Source organism: Salvia splendens, unplaced genomic scaffold (assembly GCF_004379255.2).
Source record: "Salvia splendens isolate huo1 unplaced genomic scaffold, SspV2 ctg640, whole genome shotgun sequence".
In the NCBI taxonomy this organism is placed as follows: Eukaryota; Viridiplantae; Streptophyta; class Magnoliopsida; order Lamiales; family Lamiaceae; genus Salvia; species Salvia splendens.
Window position 1 is genome coordinate 25,867 of NW_024599304.1, and position 11,930 is coordinate 37,796.

Here is an 11,930-nt window from a genome sequence, read left to right on the forward strand (position 1 = left end):
AAATAATGTATATCGAAAAATTGGACCCCCTCTGCAGAAGAATGCGAGACAAAAAGGTGGAGAAGTTATAGAAAGACGAACATGTATATGCTTTTGACAGCAAATGCATAAAAGCCCAGAATCTACTTTAGGTAACTCCATTGTACTTTCATTTTCATGTCTTTATATTTTTATCTTGCTTTCTAACAAACTACTCCGTCAAAGATAGTGGAGTACTGGAGTTTTATTATGGAATATTTCGAATTTGATTATGTTTGGAAAATTACATTTTCGTAGTCAATCTATTGTCCTTTTCACAATTACGTCCCGATTTAGATAATAAATAATTAGCTATCATCGAATCGTTTAACAATGTTCAGTTTACGACGACGAATATCCTATGCGGCACACTGGAAAAATAGGCTGAATTATAACAAATGAAATTAAAAATGAAAAACTCATTTTGGTTTCAACATTGTATCCATGAGATTGATGTTGCTAACTCGATTTTACGTCAATTTATTTTTACATTCGTTTGTATAGTTGCAAAGTCACGAAAAATATGATAAAAGAAAAGACAAGAGTCTAATCACAGAATCATAGTCTCGTCTTCCCCTATTTTAGTTTTTTACCACCATTTCCACTGGGCCTCCCATACATCATCCCGCAGGCCCAACAAATCCGTATCATCATTATATTCTCTTTAATTTGGCTAAACTAAATAATAACCCAAGCCTTTTTATATTTATTTACTTTAATTATATTATATATTTAATTGATGATTAATAATTAAGTTTCAATTACTAAATTCTAACTAATTCTTAATTAGCGGCTGTCTGCGAGCTTTCTATACCATTTATATAGAAGTAGTACATTTTAAGCCTCATCCATAAAAATGATGTTTTACGCTACAGTGGTAGTTCAAAAGATTAAGGCACTTATTGCTACGGATTTTATATGAATTATGTGTATTATAAATATTAGATTGAATCATATGATAATTTCTTGCTTAATAGTAGTATACTAACTTATTCTAGGTGCAATCCAAACTCATGGAGGGTGCATCACCTTGATCACAGTCGTTGCAGCATCGTGAGCTCACGATCGCCCTTGACCTGTATTTTTGTTAGTCCCCCTTGTCTTACGGGTTGCTAGAGAATAAAACAATTTCTCTTGGTAGAGAATAAATAGGCATTAGAAAAAGAAAAAAAAAAGAGAACATCAAAATAACACGAGCATTGAATAAATCTAGGATGTCAAACAAGAAATGAGAAGGCATGTTTTTGGAAAAAAGAGGTAATTAATCTAGTAGTAGTAGTAGTAGTTAGCAATACCATGCAACGAAGATGATCGTGCTCTTCTGGCCATTTTCAACAGTGGTGAAGTCGAAATCGTAGACAGATGATGTGAACCTCGTCATAGCTGCCCTCAGGGCTCCCAAGCTTGTTCAACACCACATCTTGCTCTTCAATCTCGGGGAACATTATATAAACACAAGGTTAAGAATAGTCTTACACTTACAATTACACTCCTACCTCGCTCGCTATTTTTCCCACAATATAACCAATTTTTTTAGTGTAAGTTACGATGATAAGATTTCACGACTGTAAATCGGACAACGCCATATATAATACTCCTAGGAATGTTATACGTCAACCTTGACCCAAAACATTTGGATTTACACCATCTCCAACCATACACCAAATCCCATTTTTTGATATAAAAAACATCTCCAATCATACTCTAAACTCAAACTCATTTTTGGGTTTTTCCATGTGATAACACCAAATTTAGAGTAGAACACCAAATTTTGGTATCTACTGCAAAAAATATTAAAATTTGCAAATCACTCCATTATATGTATATAATATGAAAAAGATACGTTGTCTTTCTCTGCAGCAATGGAAGGTTGCTATTGGAGTACTTATTTCTTTGGTTTGGTAGTAATGCTGCAATGGAATGCATACGTTATCTCAACATTTGGATAGCTGAATATTTCTTTTTGCTTGGCATTCATTATTTAAAATTATTTATAGTCAAGTGAGATTCATTAATTATTTAAAATTAAGAATATTTCAAATTAGTATAAGTTTTTTAATATAAAGTATATTTAATACATAAATATATTAATAAGAAAAATAATTTAATTTTTTTATATAAAAAATTATTGAAACAATATTGTGGGTTTGATTTTTAATTTAAATAAGTATGTGAGTATAATTGAAAAAAGTATAAAAAGTAGGAGAATATAGAATATTCTTTTAGGTTTGAGTTTGGTGTAAATGATTGGAGTAAAATTACTTTTGGTGTTGACCCATACTAAAAAATAGGTTTGAGTTTTGTGTAAATGATTGGAGATGGTATTAGTTACTTTGGGTCAATGGCTTAGTTACTGTTGAATTTATGTGGACTAATTGGTTTTGGACTGATATATTTAATTAGTGGGCTGGCCATATGGTATTAAATGTTGAAGCCCAACAATTTGTGTGGTCAGCCCAAAGGCTAGCCCAGCCCGTTACTTACCTGTCTCACCGATGGCCGCCACGTGTCCAGGCTCCCGGATCATCAAACACAGCAGTTGGATCCAGGGTGTGTTTGTGATGTGTGTGAAGTGAGGCGCCGCTTTGCCTCTCTCTATTATTCTATCATCACTCTCTCTCACACTCTGCAGTGCGATTCTCTCTACTTTCTCTCTCTACATCCACGGCAGTCATCGCTGGTTTTCTCCTCCGATCCTTTGGTTTCTACCAATGAATCCTTGTTTTAGTTGATTCTATCGGTGAAGTTTTGGAGTTACGTTACTCTCTCATTTTCCTTGTGAGATTGTGTCGGACCTGACCTAGGGTTTCAGATCCGGTGGGTTGGGGTGTATTGTGTGAGAGATTTTGTGTAGATTGTGGAAGATCCGTGGGTTTGGTGGTAATTGAGGGCCGCGGTTGGGAACTGGTGGTAGCCGGTGAGACTAAGGTTTCTGGCACCTGTGTTCGACGGTTTCTCACCTTGTGACTTCCTGGTTGAAGCGTGTGGAGAGGTTCTTGGCCTGGTGTAATCGTTGTTGTGACCTGAGCCAACACCTGTTACTCCTGGCCTTTGAGTTGTCTGTTCTGATTTAGATCCTCCGGGATCATTGTGTTGTGTTACTGATTTGTTTACTCAGTGTGCAGGTACTAATCGAGGTGGCTTGGAGGTTCAAGTTTGGTGACTGACTTGAACAGAGCTTGGACTCTGATTAGGGTTTCTTATACTTAGTATATTCTGTAATCTTGTTTCTCTTTTGTATTTGACTTGTTTCCTCTTAGTCTAGCCAACTCAGTAAGCGGTGTAATAGCAAAAGAGGTCCTAGTAACTAGTATCATGGTGGTCTGATCCCTAAAGTGGTATCAGAGCCACGGGGGGATCACCGTGGCAAGCTAGGTCGCTAAAAATAAAGGAGGTGGGCTCGTCAGAGTAAAGCTCAGCCTCCGGTATAGGCTCTGAGGTACGTCGGGTTCTCCTGATCAATGAGGTGGTAAATTGGGGATTTTCCTTGGGTATCCAGAGGGTGTTAAGGGGTACAGCCGTACAGAGTCTGGATTAGGGATGTACCTGGTTTTAGGGTGGTTATCAGTAGGGATGTCATCTTCAATGAAGAAGACTTCCCCTGTAAGGTGTCCTCTAGTGCCCCTGCTTCTCCAGCCTCGGATGGTGAACCTCTTAGTGAGGTGGAGCCTTCTGAGAAGGGTCCCTCAAGTGAGGTGAAGTCTCAGGGCAGTGATGCTTCTACTGAGGTGGAGCAGGTGTGGAACTCTTCCCCTATAAACCCTGATCCTATCCCCCCGACCCTCAAGATGCCCAAATCCCTGAACATACTGTTAATAATGAGCCACAATCCAATAATAATCCCTGAACATACTGTTAATAATGAGCCTTCAATGTGTTTGAATCTGATGGTAATGAGCCTTAATTTTATAAGCAGACTCAGAAATCTATGTTCTGGGATTTGTGGTTTAAAGCTATGAGAGAAGAAATTCATTCCTTGTTTGTCAATAAGACTTGGATTCTGGTGCCTTTGCCTCCTGGTGCCTCTGTAGTTGATTGCAGGTGGCTGTTCAAACTCAAAAATGAGATTGAGGGGCTTAAGTACAAGGCAAGGTTGGTTGCCAAAGATTTTACTCAGCAAGAGGTGATTGATTATACTGAATTTTTTGCTTCTGTGATTAAGTTTACTACTGTGAGAATGATGCTTGCTTTGTGTGCTCACTTTAATTGTGAGTTAAAACAGATGGATGTTAAAATTGCTTTCCTTCATGGTGATTTAGATAAACCTATCTACATGAAACAGCCTGAAGGATTTGTTGATCCTAAGTTTCCTAATCATGTGTGTTTACTTAAGAAAGCCTTGTACGGTATGAAATAGTTTCCTAGGTAGTGGAATATCAAGTTTAATACTTGCATGCAAAAGTTAGGTTTTGTAAGAAGTACCTTTGATGCTTATTTGTATGTTAAAAACTTGGATAAAACTCATGTGTTCTTGCTGTTGTATGTTGATGATATGCTCATCATGGGTCCCTGCATTAAGTCTATTAAACATGTGCAATCTGCTTTATGTGAAAATTTTGACATGAAAGATCTTGGTGATGCAAACAAGATTTTGGGGATCAATATTCTTAGGGATAGGAAGTTTTCAACTCTGGTGCTTCACCAGGAACCTTATGTGCAAAAAATTCTTGAAAAGTTTAATATGTTTGGTGCTAAACCTGCTTCTGTTCCTTTGGCTGCACATTTTATGCTGAGTAAGGACCTTTGTCCTAAAACTGAATCTGAAATAAACTCTATGAAGAAGATTCCTTATGCTAATGCTATAGGCTCTGTGGTGTATCTCATGGTTAGTACTAGGCCTGATATTGCCTATGTTGTTTCTTGTTTGAGTAGATACATGTCAAACGCAGGCCCTGTGCATTGGGAAGTTCTTAAGTGGTTACATAGATATTTGAAGAATACTGCTAAGTATGACCTTTGTTTCTCTGAGTGTGAACCTAGTGTTGAGCTATGTGGTTTTGTGGATTCTAACTATGCCAATGATAAAGATAAGAGGAAGTCTACCACTTCCTATGTGTTTACAGTTTGCAGCTCCTGCATTAGTTGGAAATCCCAACTCCAACACATTGTAGCCGTATCAACTACAAAGTCAGAATACATAGCCATTACAAAGGCTATGAAGGAGGCAATCTGGTTAAAGGGGGTTCTCTTTGAACTCAAATTCCTTAAAACTGTTCCTGTGTTATATTTTGATAGTCAGTCTACCATTTAGTTGTGTAAAAACCCTGTCTTCCACGATAAAACTAAGCATATAGATGTTAGGTTCCATTTCATTAGAGATGTTGTGGAGAAAAATGAAGTTTTGTTACACAAAGTGCATACTGATTCTAATCCTGCAGACATGGGTACATGGTGTCTTTCTGTGGATAAATTGCTCTCATGTATCAAAAAATTGCATTTTGATGTTGGTTGAGCATGTGCATGTCCCAGGGTATTAAGTCCTTATAGACTAATTGGCAGCAGCCATCTGGTGTCTAAAGGCATATAAAGTCCTACATAATCTTGAGGTGCAAGCTTCTTGTATTATTAGGCAACCTGGTGTTCTTTGTCTAATGAACCTAGTGTTCTTTGGTGACTGAGGATACCTTGTAGGCTGTGATGAAGCAACAGCAGACTAAGGTTCTCCCTGGGTGCTCCCAAGTTAGTCCAAGGTGGAGAATGTTGAATTTATGTGGACTAATTGGTTTTGGACTGATATATTTAATTAGTGGGCTGGCCCTATGGTATTAAATGTTGAAGCCCAACAATTTGTGTGGGCAGCCCAAAGGCTTGCCCAGCCTGTTACTTACATGTCTCACTTATAGCCGCCATGTGTCCAGTCTCTCGGATCATCAAACACAGCCGTTGGATCCTGGGTGTGTTTGTGATGTGTGTTACGTGAGGCGCCGCTTCGTCTCTCTATATTATTCTATCATCACTCTCTCACACTCTGCAATGCGATTCTTTCTTCCTTCTCTCTACTTTCTCTCACTACATCCACGACAGTCATCGCCGGTTTTCTCATCCGATCCTTTGGTTTCTACCGATGAATCCTTGTTTTAGTTGATTCTATCAGTGACGTTTGAAGTTAGGTTACTCTCTCGGTTTCAGTGTGAGATTGTGTCGGACCTGACCTAGGGTTTCAGATCCGGCGGGTTTGGGTGTTTTGTGTGAGAGATCTTGTGTAGATCGTGGAAGATCTGTGAGTTTGGTGGTAATTGAGGGCCGCGGTTGGGAACTGGTGGCAGCCGGTGAGACTGAGGTTTCTAGCACCTGTGTTCGACAGTTTCTCATCTTGTGACTTCCTAGTTGAAGCGTGTGGGGAGGTTCTTGGCCTAGTGTAGTCGTTGTTGTGACCTGAGCCAACTCGTGTTACTTCTGACCTTTGATCATTGTGTTGTGTTACTGATTTGTTTACTCAGTGTGCATGTACTAATCGAGGTGGCTTGGAGGTTCAAGTCTGGTGACTGACTTGAACAGAGCTTGGACTCAAATTAGGGTTTCTTGTACTTAGTATATTCTGTAATCTTGTTTCTCTTTGGTATTTGGTTTGTTTCCTCTGAGTCTAGCCAACTCAGTAAGTGGTGTAATAGCAAAAGAGGTCCTAGTAACTAGTGTCATGGTGGTTTGATCCCCCACAGTTACTAATCAAAGTTTTCTTCCGTTTCTATTATAATTTCTCTGCCTGCCATTAGAAGTCTCATTCCTTGGCGGCACGAGTTTTAAAAAATGTTAATAAAAAGTGGGCGAAAAAGAGTTAATGGAATATGGGTCCCCTACTTGTATATATTAGTTTTAAATGAAACGTGGGACCCTATTACCATTTATAGTAAAAGTGAACTAGAACTCCTATTTGCGAACAAACTAAAATAGAAAAATGGGACTCCTATTCGTGGACAGGGAGAGTACATCGTATCTTTGGAGTTAAGCCATGCCTATAGATAAATTTAGTAGTTGTGGATTTTTAAACGAAATTGAATTTTTAGATAAATCAACTAAACTTTAATATTGTTTGAATTGCTCTTTTCTAAGAGCCAAATTTAAATTAAATAAAATCAATGAGATTCGAAAATAAATACTCCATATATGCATAGGACTATAGGAGTAAAACATAGAATAAAAAACTGAAAAGAAAACAAAAAAATCGGTGGATCCTTCCTGTATACGCTACTACACTAATTAATACACACACTTTTGCACCCACAAGGCTCTCTCTTTCACTCTGCAGAACACACGTCATCCATGCAGCTCACCGGAAACCGCTGATCGCCACCCACCGGCGCCGCAGTAGCTACCGACTAGCTTCCCTTCACACGATTTCTTCATCCCATCTTCCCTAACCTCCATTAAACTTGGATTCAAGGTTGAAATTCTTTCCCCAATATTTTCAATTTTTTTATAGTATTAAATTAGAAATGGAATTCCTCTATGATTATATTACCTCTAACATTTGTGAGTTTATTTGTATGGAAATTTGTCTTAAATGTGGAATATGTAGGAATGCCAAGAATTTTATTTTGTTATAAATCTGGGTTTTATTTTATTATTATGCTCGTTTAGCAACGGAATTGTTTGCTAGGAGTTAAATTAGTAAAGCTGTAGGTTGGTTTGAAACTTTTGATTTAGTTAATAGTATGATTGTTGAAATCCTAGAGCTAAATATTTGTTTGAATTTTATTTTATTTGTTGCAAATGATGTCAGATATGAAGTCTTTGGTATAAATACGATTCAGTTTGAACTTCATTGGGGATTTTCTGAGAATCGTGGAGAGTTAGAACATTTTAATTTTGTTATATTTTGGGAATTTCTATAGTATTTTGGATTTTCTTGTTTGATTTTATAACTATGTTAGGTACTGTAGTATATTTAAAACCCTACTATGAATTTATAGGTTTTTTCAAGCAAATTATTTATAGGTTTTCTCAAGCAAGTTTAGTACTCCCTACTACAAGTGAATAGTGACAACTTTTGTGCCTTGGAGTTTTATCTTGGTGAGTGTTGTAGAAAATTAAAATATAGTGTGCTGCGGGATACAGTATTGAAATTGGTTGGATGATGTGTATGATAAAACTTATTTTGAATAGAATGTTAGGATAAAAATATTGCTTAGTAGTAGTATTCATTCGTTTTCCTATACTATATGTATATATTTATGGTTTTCCTATACTATATGTATATATTTATGGTTTTCCTATACTATATGTATATATTTATGGTATAGCATGAACCTGGTAAAAATATGTTTCCCTTGTAGATGATACCTTTTGGACAAACGACATTGTCGAGCCCGGAAAGCATAATCGAGGAATACCTGGCGTATGCTCCCTGCCGGGGAGATGACTTGGGAGAGTTCCTCTTCATCTACCATCAACTTTGGAGCGAAGCCCACAAACATGGAGTCACTGGGTACGGCGGGATCGCACACTTGATCACCTTGCTGCCGGATGAGTGGCGGGGATGGGCAGTAGATATGGCACGAGACTTTATTACCCGGCGGTACCCATGGCACGACTTGGCAGGCGACTTGCCTCAATTTCTGGGACAGATCCAGTACTACTACACCGTATACGGTCAGGCTCCACGGGGACCATATATGCGACCAGGTGATCTAGGTCGGCTACCGGATATGCGACCAGGCGATCTAGCCCAGATCGGTTTTTTCCCATTAGGGTTCCTTCTTGCTCGAGCTCGACAGAGGCAGGACATAGGATTGCCCGCTCCTCACCCGCGAGAGAGGACACCATCCCCGCCGCAGATCATTCTGGGACGACGGGCAGGGGATGAGTTCGAGGCAGGGCCGTCTCGCCCGCCTGTAGAGGAGCCACAGACTACTTTCGCAAGTACCACGCACCTGCAGCCACTACCAGTTCTCGAGGACCACGATCCAGGCGAGTTGACCATAGCCGGGGTAGTACCTGGAGGGAGCCAAGCAACAGCTATCTATATCGATAGCAGTTCCGAGGAGGATCCTTAGGAGGACTCCGGTTACAGAGCTATGCCAGCTCCATCAAGTTATCTTAGCATGTTGTATCAATCAGAAACAGACCGACTTATGAGATTGTTCTGATTGCTGTTAGTTTTATTTTGTCTCTCTAAATTACAAATTTTACTCCTATCTTTTGTTACCACGGAAACACGAGTATAAATGTTCTGTGATGATGTAATTTAATGTAATAGGAGTACCTCGTATCTTTAAGCTTATTAATCAATATCAGTATTAGGAAATATTTAGTACTAGTATTTATTTTAAAACTATGTTGAAATCATTTAATTTAAAATTATTAAAATTAAAATTATTTGTAATGGACTTGAATTTCAAGTGTTATAAGGATCGTCCGATTTAGAATGGGCATGCTCCTTAGAAAGATATGTAAGGTCTTATTGTTTTATGTTTGATTTATAGGTGAAATTAATAGTAGTAAAAAATTTAAATGAAATTATAGAAAATTGGAGAAATTGATTAATGTCTTTTATTATTTTTTAAGTGTTCATTTGTATTTGTGAAAGTTTTAAATTTAATAGAATCACTAAGATTTGAAAATAGTTCATTTGTATTTGTGAAAGTTTTAAATTTATATACTAGCACGTATTGTCTTTGTCTCCTATTAAGTGTTCATTTTGCTATTTTAGTTCATTTCATATTAAGAGTTCACTTTCACTTTTTACCATAAATGGTAAGTAAGTCTTATATTCTACTAGTTGTTCTACTAGTTGATTTCACTCAGTGACGTGATGAAGCCAGAAAATTTGGGAGGGGGGGGGGCAAAACACTATTTATTACTCGTATTAGATATTTTTCAGCGTCGTCATCAATATTGCAACTTTCAGTGGAAGAATCGCGCGAGATAAAGATGATTATTAGAGCAAACTAATTAGAATTAAAGTAGTAGAAAATAGTTATATATGTGATGATGTCGTTAAAAGCAATTTCGATATCGAAAAAGCATACTACAATGTTGGTAAAGAGGTGGTCGAACCATCAAAATTGCTATTAATAAACTATAAAATAGTATCACTTTTTAAAATATATATAATTAAATTGATATATATGAGTAATGAGTTTGGGAGAACTTTCATAAATAGAAATGAAATATTTTTATTGGACGGACAAAAAAGAAAATGTCTTATTTTGAAGGGAAAGAATAAATGAAAAAAGAAAAAAGAATTGATAATATTTTTAAAAATGAAATAAAAAAAGAAGAAAAGAACGGTGGTCCTTCCTACAGTAAATGCCAAAATTGGTCCTGAACATATGCTCATTTTACAATTTTGATCATAAACTTTATCTTTTGAATTTTTGCATCATGCAGTTCAAATCGGATCACAATCAGTCCTGGACTAACTGTTCCCTTAGTTTTTAACAGTCAACGGATCTAATCCTGATTTTAACCAAATTACACTATTAATTATAATTTTTTACTCCCTAGTTATTTCCTTAATTATTTTAATAAATATTCATCAAAAGGCAATAACTCATTCCTTGCCGTAATGGCTCGAAACATCCTCTTCCTCCGCCGCAGCCGCAGCAGTTTTCTTGGGATTTTTATCTTGATCACCGGAATTCTGTCGCTGTCTCCCTCCTCCATCGAATCGATTCAAGAATTGAGAATTGAAATTGATATTGATGATCGAATATTAATTAAGATTGAAGAGAGAGTTTGTTAGTATGATGAGAGGAGATTGGATTTGGTTTTATTTGATATGAAAACCCTATAAGAAGACAGAAAGGCAATCGAGGGAGAAGAGGAGTAAATTGCGATTTGAATCTCGCACAAAAGGGGTGTTTCCTTTAGGAAATCAAACGACAATAATGGAGGGAGAGCAACAAACAACAACTATTGTCGCAATTAGATACACTCTGCGGCTGCGGCGGAGGAAGAGGATGTTCCGAGCCATTACTGCAAGGAATGAGTTATTGCCTTTTGATGAATATTTATTAAAATAATTAAGGAAATAATTAGGGAGTGAAAAAATCACAATTAACTAGGTCAAAATCAGGATTAGATCCATTGTTAACAATGTAACGGAATAATTAGTACAGAATCAATTATAATCCGATTTGAAATGTTCATGATGAAAAAATGAAAGAATAAAGTTTATGATTAAAATAATAAAATGGACGTTTGTTTAGCACTAATTTTATCTCTTACTCTCCTTCCTATTTACGCTACTACACACTTTTGCACCCACAAAACTCTCACACTCTGCACAACACACGTCCTTCATGCAGCTCACCGGAAACCGCCGATCGCCACCGCCGCTGCCGACTAGCCTCCATTCGGACGATTTCTTCATCACCATCTTCCCTAACCTCCATTAAAGTTGGATTCAAGGTCGAAACTCTTTCCCAAATTTCAATTTGTTTTTAATATTTTGATTTTAAATTATAATGGAATTCATCTGAACTCTGAAGTTATATTACCTCATAAGCTAGCAATTTGTGATTTATTTGGATGGAAATTTGTCTACAATGTGGAATATGTATGAATGCCAAGAATTTTATCTTGTTATAAATTTGGGGTTTTATGTTACCATGCTCGTTTAGCTACGTAATTAGTTGATAGGAGTTAAATTATACTATAAAGTTATAGCTTGGTTTGAAACTTTGATTTAGTTAGTATGATTGTTGAAACCCTAGAGCAGTATTTGCTTGAATTTGATTTTATTTGTTGCAATTGACGTCAGACTAGAAGTCTTTAATATAAATAGCGTCTTAGTTTGAATTAACTATGTTTTGGATTTTCTTGGATGATTTGATTCCAGAACTATGTTTATATTTAAAATGCAGCATATGAATTTATAGGTTTTTTCAAGCAAGTTTAGCAATGTTTGTGAATTTATTTCACTAACTAGTCCAACAAGTGAATAGTGACATCTTTTGTGCCTTAAAGTT